The sequence below is a fragment of the Neofelis nebulosa genome, chromosome 5, assembly GCF_028018385.1.
Source record: "Neofelis nebulosa isolate mNeoNeb1 chromosome 5, mNeoNeb1.pri, whole genome shotgun sequence".
In the NCBI taxonomy this organism is placed as follows: domain Eukaryota; kingdom Metazoa; phylum Chordata; class Mammalia; order Carnivora; family Felidae; genus Neofelis; species Neofelis nebulosa.
Genome location: NC_080786.1, coordinates 46,381,343 through 46,405,826, shown reverse-complemented (window position 1 = coordinate 46,405,826; position 24,484 = coordinate 46,381,343). Strand labels below are relative to the sequence as shown.

Below are 24,484 nucleotides of genomic sequence, written 5' to 3'. Positions count from 1 at the left end.
TGTGTCATCAACAAAATCCTATGAATTAGAGATTTTAAGGACACTAGACTTTTACTACGCCTAATAAACAGATTAAATTATTTAAAATATCAAAGACATGAGCTATTCATCAGAATACAGGTAAAGTATTCTTTCAAAGTAAACACACGAAGTTTTCCCTAAACCAACTTTTCAGGAACTAGTTGGATTTTATAGAACTAAGGCCCATAAAGAATAAAAGACTTTGTTTAGTTACAGGGTGTATGATGTCTGAATGGCTCGGGCAGCAGTAAAGTCTTAATTACATAACTGTCACTTTGGGCACACCAGAAGATATTATATATAGAAAGTCATTTATTTCTACCATTGTCCAGGAATTATACAAATGTTTGCAGATTTCTACAAGTCTCAGTCCTCTGGACAAATAAAGCAAATAAAACAAACCCTAAAGCAAATCATTGGCAAAGACTCTGAAACCTTCTAGGATAGGACCCATAGAGTTTTACCATCAGCCTTGTTAAAAATGAGAGCACCCCCTACCTACAAGCAGGCACAGATTCTCTCCCAGTGAACTCATATTTGGCAAACATGGATTTTGGTCTGAGACCATGTCCTGTGCCTAATTTAACTAAATCCTCTTATAATCATCCCAGTACTTAAAAATCCACCTGTCTCTCTCTTTTTTTTTTTAATGAAGTCTGAAACAAAATCATAAAAACCTGGAAGGACCCACTGGAAGACCAAAAGATTTCATCTACATGAAGATGTTGCAGAGAAAAGATGGGCTGTCACTGCCCTGAGAAGGACCGATTCAAGTGCCAATCAGCAAGGACTACCAAAGTAAATTACAACTCAGCTAGTTGGTGCTTCCCAGGGGAACCAGATCCTTAGAAGGACTGGATTGCATTACCCACAAAGGACTTGAAACTTAAGATTTTTAAAGTTATATTGATACGTAACTCAACTCAATTATGCCTCCAAGATCATAAAGCACTCATGCCTCTAAGATCATAAGTCAAGCACTTCTTATAACCTCAATCAGATACCACACCATGGGTCCTCACCCAATAGAGAGCAACACATGGAATTTTGAAAGCTATTTTTTTCCACAGTCTTATCATTATTCTTTGTATAACATCTTTCAGAGAATTATAAATTACACTATAAAGAGGAGAATAGTTGACACTTTTGATTACCCAATCTATCAACAAATGTTGGGTAATATCAAGAGGAAAAAAACAAACTATTCTCTTCATTATAATAGCTGATGTACTCCTTGATAATTGAAACCAAATTTTATCTGCCTATGTCTTTCTAGAATTCCTGGCATAGTTTCCTGTCCCATAGACACACATACATTCCCAAATAAAATTAAATTTAGCCAACTTAATAGGGAGGGGTTTTAAACTTTTACCTAATTTTTAGGATTTACTGTTAGGGCATCAAAATATAAATTAAAAACGAACAAGTAAAGCTTAGTAATGTCTGGACACAGAACAATGAATGTTCAGAGGTGAGATTTTCCAACCTAATCATGACCTACACTCAGCCTGGCTTGACTTTCTCTTCCATATTATGTCAATCCCTCCTTTGCATATAGACTCATTCATTTCTGATATGCACACAAAGCACAAGATAATTTACATTGCTGTTACTTTAGGAACTCAATGAACTTAAAATATTGAAAACTCTGTTACTGCAAATTTTAGATTTCTTATATTTTATGATACATTTTGTAATTGAACTAAATATTAAATGAACCACCAAGAGGCAGTGTAGTACCAAAAATTATCATTTTTCCCATGAAAATATGGGTTTTAAGTCCTTAGGCTTTGAATCCAGAGTATACTAATATTACTCTCTAAGATTTTAGTACACATAAGGGATGAGAAAATCATTCTCATTCTTCTTCTTGGTGTTCTTTCTGTACAAACAAAAAACAAGCTATTTTGGAAACATATCTTAGAAAATTAAAACCTGTGCCATTAAGAAAAATAGTTTCACAGCAAAGTCACAAAGTGAATATTCGTTACCCCTGAGGACAGAAAAAGGATGGATCTAACCTTTGTTAAGGAACGTATTTGAGCCAAGCATCTATTTTTAGCAACTAGTTTTACTGAACCAAATTCAGTGGAAAAACCCAGAAGTGAGTAAATGATCCATTGTGAACGTATAAGGCAGATCTGTAAAACTAAACAAAACAGGGTCACAATAAAACATTTTAGTTTTAGGAGATAATTTGTTTAGTTCCTGCTCTGTCTGCAGGTGGTACTATGCCACTCACCACATGGCCTCTGTGAAAAGAAAACTCAGAGGGGCAGAAGTATTAAAAACAATTTTTTCTCTTGCAATGTTTTGCAGAAATGACTATTTTTTTTATTTTTATTTTTTTAGAGAAAGAGAGCACATGGGTGGAGAGAGGCGGTGGGGAGACGGGGAGAGAGATACTGAGAGAGAGAGAGTCTTAAACAGGCTCCGTGCTCAGCATGAAGCCCAATTCAGGGCTTGATCTCAAGACTGAGATCATGACTTGCGCTGAAATCGAGTTGGATACTTAACCAACTGAGCCACTCAGGTGCCCCATCAAAAAAAAGCTTAGAATAACTGGTTATCCAAAAAACATAGAAGGTACTTAAAGTAGAAACCAAAATACAAACAAAAATATAACCAAAGTTATTGTCTGTTCAAGATAGTAAAATAAAAATTTGCTCACTTGATTTTCATACCTCCAAGGGTCAAAGATCATCATATATTTACAGTTATCAGTATTTCAAAAGTCAAGGAGTTAGCCACTTACTGAAATGACTCATGGCTTCACTTTATTTAGAGACTAGTGCTCTACAGAATGTTTTCGTTTTTTAAAGTTTATCTAAGGATACAAATTACTTTTTTATTTCTGTTATGTGAAATGCTGAGTCGAAATGCCAGTAGGGCAAGCTGTCTGTTTTGCTTCTTAGTCCCTGCTTCTGGCCAAATTGCATTCTAACACAGGTGAAGTTTTGGCCATATACATTTGTTTAGCTATTTTCTAATTCAGTATCGATAATTTGATATTTTGTTTATTTGGCTTTTTTATTATAATTTTAAAAATTATCCTTGTTAATATGGTTAACATAACTAGAGCCATCTGAAATTAAGGCTTGATATTTGATTTCTCTCCGGAGGCTTTGTAAATTTCCAAGAGCCATAGTCAATCACTTTTATCTGCCAGAAGTACTTTTATTGCTTTTACAAGAACATATTTTAAGGCTGGGGTTCAGAAAACATACAATACAAAGCATGCCTACTAAGTTTTGCCTGCAGTACTTACAAATATAGAATTATTTCTGTTTCTCTAAGATCTCCAAGACTTATGTCCTTCCAGAAAGTGGCTCTTTCTCCTACCTGTTGGTCTGGGAATACATAAATGATAGAGCAGTTACCAAAAACTACATCGTGGCACATTTATTTTTAAATTTTTTACTTTTTAAAAAATTTTTAATGTTTATTTTTGAGAGAGAAAGAGAAAGAGAGACAGAGCATGAGGGGGGAGGGGCAGAGAGAGAGGGAGACAGAATTCGAAGCAGGCTCCAGGCTCTAAGCTGTCAGCACAGAACTCCACGTGGGGCTCAAACTCAGGAACCTGAGCCCAAGTCGGACACTTAACCGACTGAGCCACCTAGGCGCCCCCGTAGCATCATTTCCATATGAGAATATGCTTTGTTCTTCAGTAGTGGATTTATCGTGCCTCACTAAATAAGATTTTTATTGAAAGCATGCAAATAACTGCAATGTAATAAAGAGCAACAAAACACGATAAAGGCATTTTGCCTGCCTAATATTTAACCATTATTCTGAGCTATTCTGTCAATAGAACCAATAGTTTGCCTTTGATTTTTATGAAATCATTTTTCTTAAATTTTCCAATTATGTATTATTTTGTGTATTAAGTTCTTTTTATTTGTTAGGACTTTTACTGAATTGTAAGGAGTCAGTTAAGTAAGATATTACTTAGAGGGTTTTTCCACATTGTAATAGGATAGCCTATTAAAATTGATAAATCACGAAGGCGGGCAAATGTTCTCATATTTTTTTTAACATTTATTTATTTTTGAGACAGAGAGAGACAGAGCATGAACGGGGGAGGGACAGAGAGAGAGGGAGACACAGAATTGGAAGCAGGCTCCAGGCTCTGAGCTGTCAGCCCAGAGCCCGACGCGGGGCTCGGACTCACGGACGCGAGATCGTGACCTGAGCTAAAGTCGGACGCCCAACAGACTGAGCCACCCAAGCGCCCCCGTTCTCATATTTAAAAAAAAAAAAATAATAAAACCTTAAGCATGATTAAATTGCTCTCTAATTCAGTCTGAGGTAATTAATTCTTATTCATTTGATCTTGAATTACTTGGTAGTCTACTATCATAAAGTCAACTGCATCTACACTAGGAGTGTCAGAAATCCTACTTGACAGGCTTCTTGCTCCCAGAACAAGGATTCCCATATGCCTAAGGCTGTTCAATATAAAATCAACAGTTAAGAGTGTGTGGTAAAGTCCTTTACAGAAGTCATCATTCTTTTGATGTTTCTTCCAGGATACTTCGAACCTTGTGGTGGACTTTAGGCAAGCAGGAGGGAGAAGCAGAAAGCACTTTTAGATTATAGGACTGAAAGACTCTGGTTATTTATTACAATAATGAAAAAAAAAACAAGAATGGAGAAATGTAAACTCCCCCACTAATTTCATACAAATTTTTTAACAATTTAGTACATGATTCCCTTGAGAATAAGAACATATTATTGACAGTGAGGTCACTGATTCTAGGGTGTTTTAATTTATCCTATAAGATGTGTGCCATGATTGTCACCGATTGGCAAGCTATCTCAAACCTAGTAACTCTCTTAATAATCAGCTTATTGATAGTTACTGTGGTAGTCTTTGCACATAAACTTGACTATTTCCATTCATCCTAAAAAGTGCAAATGTACTAAAACATTTTGCATAGAATTACTGTAAGGAAAATGAGCTTCTATTTTTGATTTGTCAACTCTTCTTATATCTTGGGCTCGGCAAACAGGACAGTTTTGACAGTAATGCTGAGCTAATTCAAATTATGGCATGATCCTATATACAAATACTATTATTTCCCGCATTTTTCCTTTTATAAAGTAAAAGAAAATTACTCATGTTGTTTGGTAGTCTTGGTGTTTGGTGTAAAAGACATCTTCATAGTTTTACCATTCTGGTTTTGATGGCTAAATTTGTCACTCTTAAAAGGAGGCAATATAGGTCATGAAAATTTAAAGATACTAAATGGCTATGTGAAACAGTCATAATCTTGATTTAGTCTGAAAATAAACACAACAGCAGGTAACAAGAAATAGAAAATCCAGTCTTTTCAACAGTGAAATCTTATTAAAAATGTATTCAAAGGCATGAAAAATCACATAAAAAAGATCAGCAGGCTCTTGAGTGAGGTTGTTTTGATGAATCTAAGAAAGTTTGCTACCCAAGAATAGAAAAATGTAGTGCTCTTATCAAGAGCTACCTGTAGATTCAAAGATCAATGTTCCTTTGAACTATTTGTTCTGTCCTCATTACAATCTGTAAGCTTTCTTTGACAATTTTACTATCTTCATATTTAGACATATCCCAATGCACATACAAAGGCTATTATTTTAGATTACCTTAGGATGCAAATTACTTTTCTCTCCCTCTCTGTGACAAATTCAAGACTTGCTCAAAATGGCTAAGAATAATAAGTCACTTTTTCCTCTCACCTGAGATACAGGAAGAAAGGGTTTGATAGCAGTCCTTGATATGTTCTTGTCCAGAAAAGATCCAGAAAAGTGAACTAGAACTTCCCTGTCAAAAATGAACACAGCAGGCTTACAGGGCTATTGATTTGACAGATGAAGAGACCATGAACTAACTAGAAAACACAAGCGCCACCTAAGGCCGAATTTCTTTACTATTTATCCTGTTGTAAAATGGTGAGAATCAGAGGTTCCATGTGAGTTTCTAGTGACATCTTGCTTAACAAGCTAACACGGAACATAATTTTTCTTAAATACTCCAGGGAAAGATCAGGAATACTCATTTGGTATAATTTTTATGCACCAAATCACATAAGGACATGTCCTTTGAAATTGTAACAGGCAAAGTACACTGAAATAGGCAAATTGGTTTAAGAAGTGTTAAAAGAACTTTGGGAAATGGAAATTTCAAACGTGCTACTTACAGACTCTATACTTTGTTAATTAGCCATACTTTATTTTTAAAACATCCCGTATGCTACTGCTAGGGTTTTTTAAAAAGGAAGGAAAAGAAGGGGGAATATAACTAATTCGTGTGAGGTAGTAGGGTATCCCCCATAAATTTGATTCCTGTCCATTCCACAATGCCACAAGTACATGTTTTACTATTAAAATATGCTTGTAGTTTCAACAAATCATTCAAAGTACCCCACGTTATGCGAGAAATTAAAGTACACACATCACCAGTTTATTGTAATTTGTAGGATCTTTACATTCCTTAGGGAAAAAATTGGAGAGTGAGGGTTTAGCCATAGATTTTTTGTAAAGATGAAAGGTCAGCAGAACATTTAATGTGACTCTTTATAACAGGGAATCTTGAGTGGGATCAAAATACTGAAAAGGCTATATGAAAAAAAATTTTTTTTAATTTTTATTTTTGAGACAGAGAGAGACAGAGCATGAACAGGGGAGGGGCAGAGAGAGAGGGAGACACAGAATCTGAAACAGGCTCCAGGCTCCGAGCTGTCAGCACAGAGCCCGACGCGGGGCTCGAACTCACGGACGGTGAGATCATGACCTGAACCGAAGTCAGACGCTTAACCGACCAAGCCACCCAGGCGCCCCGAAAATTTTTAATGCACAAGAGAATGGCTTTCTTTCATCTATTATTAATTACCAGATTAGGACTTGCACTAATAGAAACAAACAGCTCCATTTCATAAACTGCCTTTTGAATCAACATACAATTTCAAAATCTAAAAACTCATCAACAAAATAAATATCTCGTGTATCTGAAGCAGGCCTGGGGCCAAAATGTCTTTCATCAAAAGAAGAACCAAAAAAAAAAAAAAAAAAAAGAAAAAAAAAAAAAAGAAAAAAAAAAAAAAAGAAAGAAAATGTTGAGGAGTAATATCCGCAAAATGACAGAACAGGAGGTTCTAGCCTAATGTGCCCACATCAACACTCCCTTAACAATTCTCCACGGTAGAAAATACCTTCATGGGAGCTCTGGAATCCAAATGAGAGGTAATAGCATGTAAGTGCAATACAGGAATGAACAAAGATGCATTGAAAAGGGAAAGAAAAAAGTTTCCCTGTCCCTACATTACTGCTCAGAATGCACTATCAAGAAAAATCCCATTTGCCCACAAGCATCCCGTGGGGAAAGGGAACACAGTGAGTAACAGACTTTTTTGTAGTCCCTGGCACGTGGCCTGCCCACTGGTGGACCCTATCAGCCAGTCTGCTCTGACTCTCTGGCTGAGCTGACTGCTGAAGGGCTTTCACTCCAAAGCCAGTCTGCAAAGGCTCAAAGAGGTGTCTCTTCTTCAAATGAGCAGAGACACTCACACAAGGCTACAAGGATCACAAAGAATCATGGAAGCATGACATCACCAAAAAACAAAACAAAGCCCCAGTAACTGGCCCTAGAGAAATGGAGATCTTCCTACCTGGCAAAAAAAATTTGAAATAACTGCCTTAAGGAAGCTCAGTGAGTTCTAATTGAAGCATAGACAATGAAATGAAATCAGTAAAACAGTACATCAAAACACTTTATAGGCAAAAGCAAAACATCATATGCCAGCTAGATGAAAATCATCTATGCTGCTCAATATTTTAATTCTTTACATATTACATTATTGTACATTTATAAAGCTGTCTTTTCAAAGACTACCTAACTTTTTGAGACACTCCCAAATCAGAGTACTATATAGGATGGAAACAAATTTAGAATTCTTTGAATAAAACAATTAAATATTCAACATTAAAAATAAGTTTATCTTAAAGTATCTGGATTCTAAGCATTTACAGTAGTAACTTATAGTGTTTTAAATCTAATGTAAAAACAGTTTTGCTGTTATATAGATGGGAAACTTCCTAAAAACATCTATCTATCCTCATGTTCTCATACTTTCAGTTTAATCTGTTTGGGAGCTTTAGAAAAACTATAAGAAAACTTGAGGGGCATGAATAAAAACAGCAGGCCAGAGGAGGCTCAGATGATCAGCCATGGCAAATAAAATGCATTTAAGTGTCTTACTTTTGGGAGGGGCAGAGTGTGGAGAAGCATTTATAAGATCATAGTAAGAGGAAATGTCATTGTAAAACCACAACATATTTCATCTTTAAATGTAAATGATTCAGTGTGTTTTTACACATGTAACATTTCATACTCCTGACTACTAAAGAAGACTTAGAAATGATCTATAGTAACCAACCCATGAGAAGTGAGCATCTAAGTGTCCAGACCGTGATCTTAAAATAACATTTCACAGTGAAAGAAACCAGAACTTCTTGGAAAATGACTGATTTCAGTGCAAGAAATGTACCAGTTGAGCCAAGAGTACTTCATCTTACCAGATAATAAGGAAGCCATCAAATTCAAGGGTCACGTCAAAAGGACACAGGAGCCAATTTGAAGAGGCTCCCACTGACCAAACATGCAACAGTTTAAGCTTTAATATGGAGAAAAGTTGCAATGGATTGAAGCACATTAACAATGTTTAAATTCATGGGTATATAAAAATGTTTAAAAAGTAAACCAATAAACTAGTTACCTTCTGAGAATGACAGTAAAGTAATTCATCATCTTAAAAACTGTACATAAAGGAAAAAAATCAAGAAGTTATTCAAACTATCTCATATGAACTATACTACCTGTCAACCTAGATATAGGTAAGAAGGAAAAGCTCTTTATAAAATAATACAGCTAATATTAAAAAGAAGTGATACAATTAGAATGTCACATTTTTTAAAGCCCAATTGCGGTTAGCAGGTCTAGGCACTAAGCATCATGTTGCTAACAACAAAATGAGCAAAACCCAGACAGTATGTGTCTTCTGATGGAAGAACACAGCCTCACTTACAGTATGGCCAAAGAGATGGATACCAAGTCTGATTAATAATTTTAATAATAATAAAAAAGACTTTTAATCCAGCTGCTACTTTGTAGGAAATACAGAAGATAGAGGAACATGTTGAACTACATTGTGAGTATGCAGTATGAATACAGAAAAATCAATTGTCATTCTGCACACCAGCAATGAACAATTTGAAAACAAAATTAAGAAAATAGTTCCATGAGGGGCACCTGGGTGGTTCAGTCAGTTAAGCCTCTGGCTCTTGATTTCAGTTCAGGTCATGATCTTGCAGTTGGCGCTGCCTCAACTTGGGATATATATATTCATTTTCTTTCTCTCTTTCTCTCTTTCTCTCTTTCTCTCTTTCTCTCTTTCTCTCCCTCTCTCTCTCTCTCTCTCTCTCTCTCTTTTAAAACACCTAAATAGGGGCGCCTAGGTGGCTCAGTTGGTTAAGCATCCGACTTCAGCTCAGGTCACGATCTCGCGGTCTGTGAGTTCGAGCCCCTCTCTTTCTCTCTCTCTCTCTCTCTCTCTCTCTCTCTCTCTCTCTCTCTCTCTCTCTCTCTTTTAAAACACCTAAATAGGGGCGCCTAGGTGGCTCAGTTGGTTAAGCATCCGACTTCAGCTCAGGTCACGATCTCGCGGTCTGTGAGTTCGAGCCCCGCGTCGGGCTCTGGGCTGATGGCTCAGGGCCTGGAGCCTGCTTCCAATTCTGTGTCTCCCTCTCTCTCTGCCACTCCCCTGTTCATGCTCTGTCTCTCTCTGTCCCAAAAATAAATAAACGTTAAAAAAAAATTTAAAAAAAAACACCTAAATAATAGCAAGACATACTCTATTCATAGATTTTTTTCCCCTTAATAGTCAACAAAGTGTAAAATCTCATTCTTTATCTTTGGAAACTTCCTTTGAGAGTAAATAGAAAAAATAACAAAGGATTAACTACAAATAAAAAATAAAAGCTCTAAGATCTCAATAGATTCATAATTAAAATTAATTCAGGGGTGCCTGGGTGGCTCAGTCTGTTAAGTGCCCGACTTTGGCTCAGGTCATGATCTTATGGTTGGTGGGTTCCAGCCCCATGTCAGGGTCTGTGCTGACAGCTCAGACCTGGATCCTGCTTCGGAATCTGTGTCTCCCTCTCTCTCTGCTTCTCCCCCACTCATGCTCTGTCTCTCCCTCTCAAAAATAGATAAACATTAATTTAAAAAAAAAATGAGTTCAAACATTTTGCCTTTTATTGAAGAAGACTTATTTGTTTAGAATTCCTACTACTAATATGAATGCAAATTAGTGCAATCATTTTGGAGAAAAATGATTGTATCAAGAGATTGTTTTTATTCTTTAATACAGTAATTTGCATGTTTTTCTGGGTCTTCTAAACACAGAGAAAGCTATTATATACAAAGAAACTTAGTGCACAATGTTCATCATAGCCATATTTATATGAGAATTAGAAACAATTCAATAGGGGAATACAAGACCAAAATATGGTACAGCTCTGGGATATAATATACAGTCACTAAAAGAAATAATCTTCAAACAATGTTTAGTATGGAAAAACATTGAGGTTAAATGTTAAGTAAAAATAATCAGAACAAAAATAACTTTACAGAATGTCAAGGATATAAATGCACAGAAAAACATTAATCAAAGTATTAATAGTGGTTACATTTGAATGACTAGAAGAAATCCATGTGATGTTTTTTCTTCTTTTCAACATACTTTTAATGTAATGATTATATACTAACTATAAAGTAAAAAGAAACAGAATTAAAAAAAAACAAATGATGAAAAATAACTGGTAAATCAAAAAACAAGTTTAGTATTTTTTAATAAAATTTGCTTGACTGTTGTCTGGCCTGTTGCTTGAGTACATGCATTAGCATTTTTTTCCAAGTTTATCTCTTCAACTTTATGCTCAAAATGACCTTTAGTCAGTAATTTTGAGAACATCAGGGAAATAAACTTTCCTTTCCAGATATGATTGTTAAAGGAATGTGCATAATTTGTATGCATAACTCCACAAATGATTACTAAAATTCAAAAATTATTATTTTAGGCAGAATTCCATTTTTCAGCAATCACATGCAATGGAAGAAAAAATCAAATCCAAATGTTAGTGATTCATTTATACTTACATCATCAAATTACTGAATCCACTTTTTAAAGGGAGAATTGGGAATTTAAGAATTTTTCACAAACTTGTATTTTCCTCTTATATTGCTGTATTATCTCTAACACTCTACTTGCTATCTCATAGGTAAAAAGAATTTGGTTTATGGCTGAGAAATTGCCTCTTAAAACACAATTTTCATTATTCAATCCTAATTTATTTCAGTGAAAAAGAAAAAGCAAAGATTAAAGTGCAAAATGGGTCAAAATGCTTGTCATATTGGTTGAATAATATTATAAAAGATAAATTACACAGCAACTGCATTCTGAGCAGAGCTTGAGAGAGGAACAACTTTTTCTTTTTTGTTGAGGCTACCAATATTTTGATAAGTGAAGTCATGTCTAAACAACTGCATAAAAACTGGATATTTAAATGTTTACATTTAACATAAAAATTGCAATGCAATATAATTGTGCTATCCCCAAGATACTTAGGAAATTTATAAAAATCTTAATTCAACATATGATAAGGGTAGTATGGTCCCATTATGGACACAAATATGATAAAGGTCATTTTCTTTTACACTGTCAGAATATCTCTTAATTGCACATGAAACTTAATTACATGTAAATGTAATTTTACATGTAGAAGTTATAAATATAGCACCAGATTGTTGTTTATTTTTTAATGTTTATTTATTTTGAGAGAAAGAGAAAGACAGAAGCATGAGCAGGGGAGGGAGAGAGGGAGACCCAGACTCCGAAGCAGGCTCCAGGTTCCAAGCTCCAAGCTGTCAGCACAGAGCCTGACATGGCGCTCGAACCCACAAAGTGCGAGATCATGACTTGAGACAAAGTCAGACGCTCCACTGATGGAGCCACCCAGGCACCCCAGTACAGCACCAGAAATTAACCCACGATACCTGGCTCCAAGGCAATTTCACTTTTTCGTTCATGGTACAGAGGACTTTCAGGCAATAATGCTCTCTGACCCAAACTGACACTGAAATTGTTTCTCAAACTCTGCTATTCAGCTAGGCTAGTAGCTGGAAGGATATTAGGTATTTCCAGGGCCCATGGCTTCCAAGAAGACAGTAACTGAAGAAATGGAGTAAAGTGATAAGGAAGTAACTGAGGTAGAAGTGAAATAGGGATCCTGGTGCCTTCCAAGACCAGTGAAACTCCAGAAAATGCCAAAGGATAACCCTACATACAAGGGCCTTCTTAGGGTCCTGTACATCTATCCAGATAAAAGAAAAAAGTGTCAAGAGATACAAGAGAATTTGTGGGCTTCGTACATCTCAGCTCCGATGTCACCCCTCAAGGAAGGTCTTTCTTTACAGAAAACACTACGGAGGTACACAAATATCAAATCATAATTTCTAACCAAATAAACAATACAAATGCTCCTTCCAATTATGATCTATGATAGAAGTCTGAAGCATACAACAAAGTATATACTCAAAGTATGGTTCTCAGACCAGCAGGATTGACATCCCTGGGAGCTTGCAGAAATTCAGATTACAGGCCATTCCAGACCTACTGAATCTGGTTCTCCATTTTAGATCACAAAGTCATTGATAAGTACATTAAAGTTAGAGAAATGCTATACTAAACAAATATTCCTATACCTTGTTTCGTGAGTAGATGAATGGAATCATAGAGATTAAAACTAAGAAATATTTCAGTATTACAAGTTCGAAGAAGGTGATCAGTATTTGCGTCCTTCCTTAAGCTATAGTTTGCAACAGTCTAATTCAATATTTTGATAAAATAATTATTCAAGTTACTAAATCTATATATATATAAAGCTACAGAACAGTTTTATATTTACTGAAAGTCTTGGGCAAGCTTAACATATGCTAAATGTTGTAGAAAATAGAAAAAAAAGGAAAGCAAAGGTATAATAACTTCAAAAACATAATTTCCTTGATCAAAAGGCTATCAACACCTGGAAAACATCTATTGGGGGCACCTGGATTGCTCAGTCATTTGGGCATCTGACTCTTGATTTTAGCTCAGGTCATGATCTCACAGTTCCTGAGTTTAAGCCCCACACTGGGATCTGCACTGACAGTGTTGAGCCTTCTTGGGTCTCTCTCTCTCTCTCTCTCCTCTGAAAATAAACATTTATTTTTAAAAATTTGCTCATTCTATTGAGAAGAGTAAATATATCAAATACTTTAATGTAAGAAAAACTAATTTGAATCAGAAATAGAAATGGCCAAAAAAAAAAAAAGGAAGAAAGAAAAAAAAATGATTGAACTCAGGAAAGAAATGCAAGAAAAAGACAAACTTATCTCACCTAAGGAAGAATAGGGCCAAATGAAAATATAATAAGGGATACTGAAGAAATGCAGGAAAATGACCAAGAGACTAAAAATTACATAAAGAAATAACAAGTGTCAGAAGTTAGTGGAAATGGAAGACAGGTAAAGAAGACAGGTAAAAATATATTTGGAAGACAGGTAAAGTAAAGACTATTTACATTATCAGAGCCATTAAAAAAGAAAAATAAAGTAATAGAAGTTGGATGATACTGTATAAAAACTAGAGTCCAAGAAAAAGTTACAGTAAAAAAATATTACCTGAATCTACACATTGAAAAATTTTGGTGGATAATTGGCAAAAAATAACTTAAAATGATGAAGGCATTTTTAAAGTCAAAATAATCAGATTGACATCAGACTTTTCAAGACCAAATATAAAACCAGAAAATTAGGAATCAGTCTTTATAAAATTATTCAATGAAATAAATATGAAAAAAATATTTTATGTGCAACCAAGTAGTCCTTCAAATATAAAACATAAACCACAATGAGATACCACCTCACACCTGTCAGGATGGCTAAAATTAACAACTCAGAAAACAACGAATGTGGCAAGGATATGGAGAAAGGGGAACTCTTTTGCACTGCTGGTGGGAATGCAAACTGGTGCGCAGCCACTCTGGCAAATGGTATGGAGTTTCCTCAAAAAATTACAAATACAACTACCCTACGACCTAGTAATTGCACTGCCAGGTGTTTATCCAAAGGGCACAAGAGTGCTGACTTGAAGGGGCACATGCATCTCAATGTTTATAGCAGCACTATCAACAATAGCCAAATTATAGAAAGCGCCCACATGTTCATAGACTGATGAATGGATAAAGAAGATGTGTCATTCATATATATACACATATATGTAACAGAATACTACTATAAAACAGAATACTACTTGGCAATGAAAAAATAAAACCTTGCCACCTGCAATAAATAGTTGGAACTAGAGTGTATTATGCTAAGCAAAGTAAATCAGGCAAGAAAGGTAAGAATCATATGATCTCACTCATATGTGGAATTTAAGAAACAAAACAAATAGGAGGAGGGAAAGGAAAAATAAGATAAAAACAGAGAAGGAGGCAACCATAAGACTCTTAAATACTAAGTACAAACTGAGGGTTGCTGGAGGGGTGTTGGGTGGGGGGATGGGTTAAATGGGTGATGGGCATTAAGGAGGGCACTTGTTGGGATGAGCACTGGGTGTTGTATGTAAGTGATGAATCACTGAATTCTACTCTTGAAACCATTATTATACTACATGCTAACTAACTTTGATTTAAATCAAATTTAAAATAATAAATAAATAAATATCATAAAAATATGTCAAACATAGTAAAATCTTTTCTAACATATAAGAACTCAGGAGATTCTGTACTCAGCAGCTCTTCTTAAGGACTTTACTAGAGAATGAACATCGAACCAAGCAATGATTGGGAAACTTTTAGCAAAGGATAAACGTTGAGCATATTAAAATATATAAATAAATATATAATACTAAAACAATGAGGGATAAAGATGGAAGACTAAGGTACAAATGTTATATACTGTGATGATGCAGAAATTATGCAACTAAAAATTAGTAAAACAAAGAAGGAAAGAGGAACACAGAAAAAGTTCATTGCTGTAGGTAGGCAATAAAGGGTGTAGAAAAAGTAGTATAAATGAGATAATAAAAGGTTAGATAAGAAAATAGAGATCTAAAGGTATTTATAAAAAGGAGAAATACAAAGGTAACTAATAGAATAAAAATACAAACCTTCCCAGACACAAATAATAAATAGTCAAACAATACAAAGAATATACATGTCATAAAGACACATAGCAGATAAAACAAAATATGCATGACAAAATATGACAATTTAGACCAAACCTATCAGTCATATCTATAAATGTGAATGGACTTAATTTTCTCATGTAAAGAAAATAATTTTCAGTTTGGTTCACAAAACAAGACCCAAATACATGCTATATACAAGAGACAACCCTAAATCAAAGTGATTCAGAGAGACTAGAACATGTAGAAATGGACTTCTGCTTCCAGAAAGATAGGCTAGATATCCATTTCCCTATTTCTTCCAGTAAGTACAACTAAAATTCCTGAACATTATGTATAAAAGAAATGTAAGAAGTCTCTAAAAGGTGGAAAGAGGAAGGCAGACTGGCGACAGAGCTCCAGACCTAAGGAACAAAGGGTGGGGAGTTCTTTGGGTTTTCTTTTTGGTTCCTGTATCCCAGACTTGGCACTGAAAAAAAACCACAACCTAGAAAAGCCACGAGGCACAGATTAAACAAACACCAAAACGAAACAACACACACCCTGCTTTCTCTAGCAAAAGGAGCAAAAGGACCAGGAAAGGGGCAGCTTAGCAAGGCAGAAATGTATAGATAATAACCACTCTAATCAAACAACACAGAACTGTGGTTCTGCTCCCCCCATGCCAGAAAAGGCCAAGTGGGGAGCCTAAACTTGTACCCTCACACACTTTTCCACACATAGCAAAGACTATAAAAGGAATCAAGAGTAATTAACCTGTCATATATAATACAATTCACTCTTGGTAGTTTTCTTTTTGTCAATACTGTTTGCTACTGGGCCCCTCCCCAAATTTGGACCTCTTGCCTACTTGTATCTCTACCCAACTCATGAAGTTGGCCTGTGCACCAGATCTCTGAGATGTGACAAACCTCTCTCACTTAGGGTATAGCTAATTATAAACCTTGCTCTCTGAACCCACCCTGATGCCCTCCATATTCCAAAATTACACACAAAATAATATGAAATTTCTAAATGGGCTTTAATTTTTATTTCTCATTTGTTTCTAAAGTTGTTGAAACAATACCATTTTTACTAGACTACTTGTTGAAAGGGGGAAAAAAAACCATGGAAAAGAAATAAAAGCTAATACTCAACACATGTTGAAAACCACTACCACCAAATATTTGAGAGTTATTTGCTTACACAAGGGAAACTTCACTGAAGCTACTGCAAATAATTTTCAAATGATCTTGAATAATATTACCAAAAATTGGGAATTAGAGTAAACTACTTGTGCTCTGATCATGAGAGATATCTCAGCGATCCAGGCATTGTATAACATCTCTTCAGAAAAAGTTGTATTAAAAGATATTTTTAAAGTTTTCAAAAAAAATTAAAGTGATATTTTAGATCTGAGAAAGTATTTCTTGAAATTGAAAAGCAATGCAATATATTTGTATCATCTGCTCAACTATGAGATGACTTTAGGATAAGATCTTTATAAAAAGAAAAGAAATACTGCTTTATGATTTCTTGCAAAAAAAGATTTCATGAAAATTTTAAAACTTTGTGCTTCAAAAGACAATATCAGGGGCACATGGGTGGCTCAGTTGGCTAAGCACCAACTTTTGATTTCAGCTCAGGTCACAACCATATGGTTTGTGAGTTGGAGTGCTGTTTGGGGTTCCGTGTTGGCAGCATGGAGCCTGGTTTGGATTCTCTCTCTCTCTCTCTCTGCCCCTCCTCTGTTGGTGCACACACATTCTCCCTCCCTCCCTCCCTCCCTCTCTCTCTCTCTCTCTCTCTCTCTCTCCAAAAATAAACTTAAAAATGGAATACAAAGGCAACCACAGAAAATATTAGCAAATCATATCTGATAAATATTCAGAATATATACAGAAATCCCTAAAACTCAACAATATTAAAAAAACACCTGATTCAAAAATGAACAAAGGACTGGAATAGACATTTTCCAGAGAAGATATACAAATGGCCAATAAGCACAACAAGATATTCAACATCAAAAATCATTAAGGAAATGCAAATCAAAACTATAAGGAGATTTCTTCAGGATAAAAAAACCACACACACACAGAAAATAGGAGGCAGAGAAGCCAGAACCCTGTACATTGTTGATGGGAATGTAAAATGGTATAGCTGCTATGAAAAACAGCATAGCAGTTCCTCAACAAGATAGAGTTGTTACATGGTCCAGCAAGTGTGCCTCTAAATCTATACTCAAAAGAACCGACAGCAAGGTCTCAAAGAGATATTTGTATACCCCTATGTATACATCACAAGCTAAAACATGGAAGCAACCTAAAAGTTTATGGATGGATGACTGGATAAGCAAACTGCATACACATATACATGCACTGGAATATCATAAGTTCTTAAAAGGAAGAAAATTCTGACACATGCTGCAACATGGATCAACCTTAAGGACATTATGCTAAGTAAAATAAGCCAGCCACAAAAATAAAAATACTGTAGGATTCCACTTATAAGAAGTACATAAAGTGCTCAAAATCATAGAGACTGAAAGTTTAAAGCATCTGTGGGACATCATGTAAGGAGTTAGATGTCAGAGGGTCTCAGAGGAGTGGACTGGATTGGAAGTAAACTATAAATAAAGCTTAAACTCAACAGGTCCCCAAATAAGTAATTGACCCCTCAATTTATTCTTATACCTTAGTTTTTATCTTGATTTTTAGTACCTTATCCATTCCATTTTCCAAGACCCCAACTCTTTCTTTTCCCAAATCCTTTTGATTCTACATCTAATTGTATGTCAGTAACTTCTCATCACTCCATTACTCAGCTTTAATTATATCACTGGGTTCCTAAAATGCTTCCTCAAGGAACTCCATCTCTTTTATTTCTCCTCTCTCCCCCTAACCTCACCTCCAATCTGCTCCCAGTATTACCTTTTTTCACTGTTGTGTTCTTATTTCTTATCTAGCTGGGGTCAACAATGACTCTTCATCACTATCAGGATAATAATCTGTATTTCTTAGCATGATCTTGTTTACTTTTCTAGACTTATCTCTTGCTGTCTTTCTCCACAAGGACAGGGACCTTTTAAATATCTTTGTTTCTCTTAAAACATTTGGTAAATGAAGTCACTTAAATGTTTTCACATGAAAGAATAAAAGAATGAGTATCTCCTCTAACAAATAATGTTATGCTATGCTTCTTAGTCTTTTGCACATATCTAGAAAGCCTTTACACGCCATACCCACTGCTGCTCTCCGCTATCTCCGTCTAACATTTACCTATTCATTTGTCCATACCCAGCTTAAGTGTTACCTCCTACAATGTATCTTCACTTACCCCTCCCAGCCAAATAGAGTAAATCAATTCCCACTCTCTGGTGCAAATACATTTTATTATGATGATGCTATTTCACTCAGCAACAAATAATTAAATTTGTATATATTCATTCTTAGCAGGCTTAGGAAAGAGACTAAATTTCATTCAACTCATATATTCCCAAAGCCTGGCATAGAACTTAGCATGTAGTAATAATGAAGGATACAATTGATTTTTCACTGAATAAAGTAAGGAAATAATAAATTGAAATATAAGAAATTTGGAATGGAGTCTTACAACATAGGTCATTATACTATAGCTGTCGTATATTATAATAAATATTTTCAAATATTCTAACTATTAACAGGTGTACTTTTTACTTGATTTGCTATACTTTCAAGAAATGGAGAAAAATTCCATGATCAATAAACTTCCAAACCTAGGATTTTTGAAAAATATTGAAAAAATCTAGAACTAATCACAACAAGGAGAGTGAACAACAGAAAATAATTAAAGCAAATAGGAAAAGGAGAGTTCTCTGAAAAAAAAAAAAAAGACTCCAATTCTATCCAAACATAAGATTAAAACATACATTTTTCAAATTCAAAAATCTTGGTTATGATTTCTGTTACTTATTTTTTTGAATTTCTGTGTTTTCTCATCTTGGAACAGAAGTAGAAGTCTCAGTGTACCATTTCACAGTCTAAACACTTGCTAGACCAAACACACTGTGCAATGCTTTAGATCAGGATGTAAAAGCTTACTCAAAATTAACTGTAACTGCTCACCCATCACAAATCAGATAATCAGAAGTATATGGGGTCTGGGCATACATAAGTTTTTCTTTGAGGGGTCCAAAACTTGATTTTAAATAGGATGCATTTCTTCCACGGTAAGTCAGATTTTTTTTTACAACAGAGGAGACAGGCATATTAAGGAGTTTAACAGCAAAAGGAAATATCTGGCACATAGATGGTAGAAAAAAAATGTTAAATAGATCTGTTGACTATTTGTGGTTGAATAAAATAGGAAAAATCTATGTTATTTCCTATTTACTATGCCCTAGATGATGGAAAGGATTTGAGAAGAACCCTTATTCAACAGAGTGCCTTTTTTTAATGGAATGATTGTATTAACTCCTCTTACAGATGAATACTATGAAATTTTCCTTTATGAGAACAAATTGTTACATATGGAAGTTATAAAGTAAAATGTTACTTGAACATATTTTATATATATTACATATATAATATACATGTAATATATACATACACTTATGTATTACATATATAACTCATAAGTTCACCCCTCAAATGTCAAGAAGAAAATAAGAGTTGAGATACTGCCTACAAGGAAGCTTCTCAGACTGATCTTGTCACTCTAAGGCAATCATTTCTTAATCACCTAAGACTCCAAAGCCAAGAGAGGTAATTTATCCTCCCCACCTGGCTGTCTTCTGTCTTCTTTATTTCCATCACAGGGAGAATGGGGAATCTAAAACATCATTTAGAGCCCCTGCTGTTAACTTGTGGATTGTCCGTAAATGGCCTTGGAACAAAATGATCTGTCAGGAAGAAAATCTGAGGAAACTCCAAAAGGCATTTGACATTCAAATCAGAAAACCGGCTTACTGTTTTCCAGAGCTTAGGAGCCAAGCTCCAAGAAGAGTCTAGAATGGCTTTTCCCTTCTCCCAAGGAGGCACAGGTCAGGGCCAAGAGAGACCTTCTCAGTCCATAATTTCTCCCGTAGGGGAAAGTGAGAACATGTGAGTGAGCACCTAATTTCCCCAGCTGTGTGGGACACTATCAAACAGACCCATTTCTTTCTCACTCCACCAAAACTACTAAGTCGTAAACTGCATGGCTGAGGGGCAATGAGCAGCTGGAAGAACAGCAGCCAGAACTTAGAATGAAACATATCAAAGAGTCGCAGATTCTGCTAACTGCTTTGCAGACTCCATCAAGAAGCCCACTCAGCAGCCTCTGAGATTGCCTCACCTGCAGATCCTCCTAACTGGCCCCTGGGCTTCCCTAATGCTTCACATGCCTCACCTCTACACACACACACACACACACACACACACACACACACACACACACATATCCCGTGGCCAGCTCCCTACATGTGCCCCCAATGGCAGTGAGTGTGCCTTTGCAGATAGCTAGTGGGTGTATACAGAAAGAGGTTCAAATATGCCGAGTTAGGAGAAAGCATACAAACCTAAGTATTCAGCACTGTCAGCACCTGCCCTGGCTTTTCAGGATCCAAGAAGGCATACAATCTTGAGAATTCCTCCTCAAGATGGAGCAAGAAATGTGGAACAGGAATATTCATGTTAAAGGCCTGAGAAAGCTTCAATTCTTAATACGAAAGTACAACAGAAGAATTTTTGTATGAAAGTTAAATCGTTATCAACCTAAAATAGACTGTTTTATCTATGTTTCATGTAAGCCTCATGGTAACCACAAAGCAGAAACCTATAGCCAATACACAAAAGGTAAAGAAGAGGGAATCAAAGCCTACAAAGTACAGAAAATCACCAGTTCACACACACACACAAAAATACAATACAAAAAGAAACAAGGGAACTATAAACAGCCAAAATATGATAAAATGGCATTCATTAGTAAATCCTTAACTATCAAACATTACTTCAAATATAAATGAATTAAACTGTCCAATCAAGGGGGTAGTAGCTAAATAGATAATGATTTAAAAAAAAAAAAAGACAACTATATGTTTCTTAAAACAGACTCATTTCAGGCTCAAAAAGGGAGACTAGAAAATACTATCTCATGCAAGTGAAAACCAAAAGAGAACAGGGATAGCTAAACTTACATCAGACACAATAGACTTTAATTCAAAAACTGTAACAAGAGACCAAAGAAGGTTATTACATAATGATAAATGGGTCATTTCATAAAGAGATAAAGCAATTCCAAAAATATATATTCACCCATTGGAACACTTAAATATATTAAGCAAACACTAACAGATGAGGAGAGAAATAGACAATAATCTAATAATAGGGAAGCTTTAATACCTCACTCCCAACAATAGATAGATCATTCAAACAGAATAGTAATAAGGAAACACTGGACTTTATACTTTAGAACAAACGAACCTAACAGATATATATGTAACATTCCATCCAACAGCAGAATACACATTCTTCTCCAGCACACAAAAGACATTCCCCCAGATTAATTATATATTAAGTCACCAAACAAGTCTTAGTAAATATAAGAAGGTTGAAATTATATCAAGGACTTTTTCTGATGATAATGATAGGAAATTAAAAACCAATAATAGGAAGAACACTAGAAAATTCTCAGATACGTGGACATTAACATGCTATTGAACAAATGGATCAAAGAAGAAATCAAAAAGAAAATTAAAAAGAAAAAAATCTTGAAATAAAAATGGAAACACAGCATACTAAAACTTAAGAAATGCAATAAAATCAGTTCTAAGAAGTTTACAGCAATAAGCAACTACATTAAGAAAAAAGCTCTCAAACAATTTAACATTATACCTCAGGGAACTAGAAAAAGAGCATACTATGTACAAAATTAAGAGAAGAAGGAATAACAATGATCAGAGCAGATATGAATGAATATAAACCATAAAAATAACAGAAAAAAAAATCAACAAAACTAAGAGCTTGTTTTACGAAAAGATCAATTGACAAACATTCAGCTAGACTAAGAAAAACGAGACATGAAAGCTTTCCCCCTTAGAAACAAGACAAGAATCCCCATTCTTGCCACTTTTATTCTACATAGCGTTAGAAGTCCTAGCCAGAGCAATTAAGCAAGAAAAAGAAATAAAATCATCCAAATCAAAAAGGAAAAAAAGTGTACCTGTTTGCAGATACATGATATTATATATAGAAAACCCTAAAAACTCCATAAAAAGCTAGGAGAACTAATTAACAAATTCAATAAAGGTGCAGGATACAAAAATCAACATGCAAAAATAAATTGCATTTCTATACACTAACAAAAACCTGTGTGAAAAAGAAAATCTCTATTTACAATAGCATTAAGAACAATTTAAAAAATTGAAATAAATTAAATCAAGGAGGTGAAAGAGTTGTATACTGAAACATAAAGACCTGGATGAAGGAACTTGAAGACATTTATTGAAATAAATGAAAAGATATCCCATGTTTATAAAACAGAATTAATGTTGTTCAAATGTGCACTATCCAAAGCTATCTATACATTCAATGCAATCCCTATTAAAATCCTATTGTCATTCTTCACAAAAATAAAGCAACCTAAAATTCATATGGAACCACAAAAGACCCCAAATAGCCAAAGTGGTCCTGAGAAAGAAAAACAAAACAAGGGGCATCACTATTTCAAACTATATTGCAAAGCTATATTAATCAAAACTGTATGGTATTGACATAAAAATAGACACATAGATTAGTAGAACAAAACAGAGATCCCAAAATAAACCTTGTATTTATGGTCAACTAACACTTGATAAAGGAGCCAAGAATACTCAATGGTAAAAGGATAGTCTCTTCAATAAATGGTGCTGGGAAACTGAGCCCCTATCTTAATCTCTCACAAAAATTAACTTGAAATAGATTAAAGATTGAAGAGTAAGACCTGAAACTAATTTCCTAGAATAAAACTTTGAGAAAAACTATCTTGACATTAGTATTAGCAATAAGTTTTTGGATATGACATCAAATCACAAGTAACAAAAGCAAAAATCAACAAGTGGAACTGCATCAAACTAAAAAGCCAAACAAAAATCAACAAAATGGAAAGGCAATATATGAACTGGGAGAAAATATTTGCAAATCCTATATCCAGTAAAGAGTTTATGTCCAAAATACATAGCAAAAAAAAATCCGATTTATAAATGGGCAGAAGAACCAAATAGATATTTTTCCAAAGAAGATATACAAATGGCCCATACATATATAAAATGGTGCTAGACATCACTAATCATCAGAAAAATGCAAATCACAAATCATGATGTCATCTCACACTTGGAATGGCTGTTATGAAAAAGACAAGAGATAAAATGTCTTGGCAAGGAAGTAGAGAAAAGTGAACTCTTGGGCACTGCTAGTGACAATGTAAATTGGCTTAGCCACTATGGAAAAGATTATGGATGTTTCTCAAGACATTAAAATAGAATTACCATATGATCTAGCAATCCCACTTCTGGGAATATTTCCAAAAGCAATGAAAACACTAACTTGAAAAGCTATCTGTATTTCTGTGTTCGTTGTAGCATTATTCACAATAGCTAAGACATGGAAACAACTTAAGGTTCCATCAAAAGATGAGTGTTGTGAGAGAAAGAACATGTGAAATTATATACATACATATATATATATATATATATATATATATATACACATACATATTATATATATATATATATATACATACATATTATATATATATATATATATATGTATATATATATATATAAAAGAAGGAAATCCTTCCATTTGTGACAACATGGATGACCTTGAAGGCATTATGCTAAGTAAAAGAAGTCAGAGAAAGAAAAATACTGTATGATACCATATATATGTGGAATCTAAAAAAGCCAAACTTATAAAGAGAGTAGAACAGTAGTTTTCAGAGTCTGGGGGCGGGGGGGGGGGGGGTGTGTGTGTGAAGATAAATGTTATTAAGATGTTGGTTAAAGGCTACAGACTTTCAGTTTTAAGATGAAAAAATTCTGGGGATCTAATGTATAGCATGGCAACTAAAATTAAAAACACTGTATTAAATAGTTGAAAGTTGCTTAGAGAGTAGATATTATATATTTTTACCACACACACACACACAAAAGGTAAGCATGTGAGGTAATGGATGTGTTAACTAACATTATTGTGGTAATCATTTCACAATATATAATGTATCAA

General features: G+C 34.7%; 1 protein-coding gene across 2 annotated transcripts in view; it reads right to left on the bottom strand.

The window, feature by feature from the left end:
- The window catches only part of LOC131512033 (arylacetamide deacetylase-like 2), a 195,443-nt gene that overhangs the window by 68,011 nt on the left and 102,948 nt on the right, over window positions 1-24,484 (bottom strand). Inside the window, exons 2-3 of one of the 2 annotated variants that reach the window (XM_058730242.1) lie at window positions 5,737-5,821; window positions 3,290-3,371 (exon numbers count right to left, since the gene is read on the bottom strand). The exons of the other annotated variant lie outside the window; for it this stretch is intronic. The gene's annotated coding sequence lies outside the window, so the exon portion shown is untranslated. The remainder of the gene's footprint in view (window positions 1-3,289; window positions 3,372-5,736; window positions 5,822-24,484) is intronic. 2 annotated transcript variants of the gene reach the window in all.